The sequence below is a fragment of the Mus pahari genome, chromosome 20 (assembly GCF_900095145.1).
Source record: "Mus pahari chromosome 20, PAHARI_EIJ_v1.1, whole genome shotgun sequence".
NCBI classification, from domain to species: Eukaryota; Metazoa; Chordata; class Mammalia; order Rodentia; family Muridae; genus Mus; species Mus pahari.
The window spans coordinates 21,250,615-21,253,923 of NC_034609.1; positions in this window are offsets into that span (position 1 = coordinate 21,250,615).

The following is a 3,309-nucleotide window of genomic DNA, read 5'->3' on the forward strand; positions in this document are numbered from 1 at the left end:
ATGCACTACTTGCTGAGTGAAAAGGCAAAAAATCTTAAGTAGAACAGGAGAGTAAAGCAAGATAAAGAATGTTTTTAGTTGTGGAGGTCAGAGGATCTTGGAGATAACTCTAAAGCAATAAGTGTTCCTCCTTTTCCTCCTCCTCTTCCTCCTCCTCCTCCTCCTCCTCCTCCTCTTCCTCCTCCTCCTCTTCCTGCCCTCTTCTTCCTCCTCCTCCTCTTCCTCCTCTTCCTCTCCCTTCTCTGTCTACTCCTCTTCCCCTTCCTCTTCTTATCCCTCCCCTTCTTTCCCCTTCCCATTCCTGTTCTTGCTCTCCTCCTTCTTCTTTTGCCTTCTTCTCCTTCTGCCTCCTTTTTTTGATGACTCTTGAATAACATATCAGAGGTCAAAATCATTATATGTGGAGATGCCATATTCCTGACATGCCTAGTCTGAGAGCATTCTCTTTATGCATCACATGTCCAAGAAGGCTGAGCAGCACTCCTCCTGGGCAGGGAATTGGCATTATAATGGGACAACAAAGCAAAAATGCTCTCACTAGGTAACCTAGAAGAGTGTCCAGATAGTTTTGAGGGCTAGATTTCTCTTCTCTCTCTGAGTCCAAACCCAGCAGTCCTCCGCTGTATATGTGTCAGAGTATATGTGTCAGAGGGCCTCAGACCAGTTGGTGTATGCTGCCTAGTTGGTGGCTCAGTATCTGAGAGATTTCAGGGGTCTGGGTCAGTTGCGACTGCTGGTCTTGCTATGGGGTGACCCTCCTCAGTCTCTTCCAGAATTTCCCTAATTCGACCATGGAGCTCCCTGACTTCAGTCCATTAGTTGGGTGTCAGTGTCTCTGTCTGTCTCAGTGAGCTACTTGTTGGGCCTCTTGGAGAACAGCTGTGCTAGGCTTTTGTCTGTAAGCACACCATAGCATCAGTAACAGCGTCAGATCTTGGAGACTCCTCGTGAGATGGATCTCAAGTTGGGCCAGTCACTGGACCTCCTTTCCCTCAATCTCTTCTTCAATTTTTTCCTTGTAGTTCCATTATCAGTTTGTGATGGGATATTTATCCTAGAGCATATACTGAAGACCAGTCCATGATGACTGTAGGCTGAGCAAATGAGACATATAGAGCTTAGAGAGATGGTACACCTGAATGGAAATCCCATCCTTGGTAAGTCTCAAAAGTTGCAATCTCATCTGCAGTGGAGGTGGTGTTGCTCACTCGTAAGAGGAGTTACAACTCCAAAAGAGAAATGTGATATGAAAACACAAGGGGGTGTTCCACAAAGGATTTTGAGAAGCTCCTTGTTTTTGTAGAATTCTATGTGACAGTAGTTTTACTCCAGGTAAATGATGAATTATGTGACATACCAATCCCTTGAAAAAGAAGACAGTAAATAAAAAGGCTTTCTGTTCACTTTTAAGAAAAAAAGAAAAACAACAACCAATTATATTCATAACTACTGAAATTGTTTCAAATTCTACATGGAGCACAAGGTCCCCAATGAAGGAGCCAGAGAATTACCCAGGGAGCTCAAGGGGACTGAAGCCCCATAGAAGGAACATCAATATGAACTAACCAGTACCCCCAGAGCTCATTGGAACTATACCACCNANCAAAGAAAACACATGGTGGAACTCATGGCTCTAGCTATATATGTAGCAGAGGATGGCCTAGTCAGTCATCAATAGGAGGAGAGGCCCTTGGTCCTGTGAAGGCTCTATGCCCCAATATAGGGGAATGCCAGGACCAGGAATGGGAGTGGGTGGGTTGGGGAACAGGGGAAGGGGGAGGGACAGGGCATGTTCGGAGGGGAAAGGGGATGACTTTTGAAATGTAAATAAAGAAAATAGCTAGTAAAAAAATTCTATATGATCTTTTCAAAACATTGCTTCACAGTTATACAGTTTTCTCCAAAGCCTGAAGGGGAGACACCGGGAGCACCCTTGAGTCGTTTTACTGAGCTTATATCAGAGCACAGACCAGAACCCAAGCAGCTCAAACGCAGATAAAATGTTTCAAGGCCCTTCTCAAAGTCTGTCCTTTTCAGAACTCTCTTCACAGTCTGTTATACTGAACAGGATCAGAGCACAAAACTCTTCAGCATAAAGAGTAAACCCTAAGATTTCAGAAACATTCAAGATTATCGTTAGGGCATTTCCTAAGCCTCCAAAAGAAATATATAAACTGGAGCACAAGAATATTCTATATTTGAAGCTTTGGTGAAAAGACAGGATGATGAAGACATATGACGGCACATTTTTCAGCTCAAATCCAGGAGGTGTTTTGACATTTCCCTTTTTGCTATAATATAATGCGCTTTCCGAATCAGAGTGGAATCCTCTCAGCATGAAGTCATTTATCACAAGACTAAATGTGTGAGCTGGCTTGATTCACTCTGCTCCTCAGCCTGGAACTTTTGGTGGATGCCGAAATGAATAATTATAATAGAGATTTGTGTCTAAAATTCTGATCACAATCCCTCTATCCAATTCCATTTGCAGGTTACTGACACATATTCTATGAATTTCTACTATCAACCAAAAAAAAAAAAAAAAAAAAAAAAAAACTCAAGTGGTTTAGACGGTGGCTTTTTGTTGTATTTTTTAGTGAAGTTTAAGATCAACTGAAATAAAAATAATACGTTGAATAATATTAATAGTGCTCAGTTTGAGTCGCTATATGTGAGATACCCCATATGCTTTATATAACTCTCACTAGTACCCTGCCAATAGCTACATTTACTCTCAGTTTTAAAGGTGAAAAAACTAAATGACCACAGTCAAAATCCAAATCACGGCCTATGAAGGGTATGTGTTAAACGGAAAAATAAACTCTACTGGTTTTCTGTAGATTGATAAGTTTAGAAAAATAAGAAATGAAATACAATCCATATAGAAAGAAGAGATTTAGCCGGGCGTGGTGGCTAAATCCCAGCTTTAATCCCAGCACTCGGGAGGCAGAGGCAGGTGGATTTCTGAGTTCGAGGCCAGCCTGGTCTACAGAGTGAGCTCCAAGACAGCCAGGGCTACACAGAGAAACCCTGTCTCGAAAAGTCAAAAAAAAAAAAGCATGGCCGGGGAGAGGGTGGCCTGCAGAAGCAACACAGCTTCTGAGAAATATCCCATTTCTGGATCCAGTCATCTGACACCTTTCCAACCTGAGGAGGGGTGTCCGCACGGGAGGGGTCTCAAGGCCTGAGCCTGTAAGAGAGCCATTTTTGCTCTGGTGCACTGCTAGGGAGAGGGCAGTCTGCAGAAGTGACACAGCTGCTGGGATAGACTCCTTATCTGGCTCCAGTCATCCAGCACCTTTCCTGCCC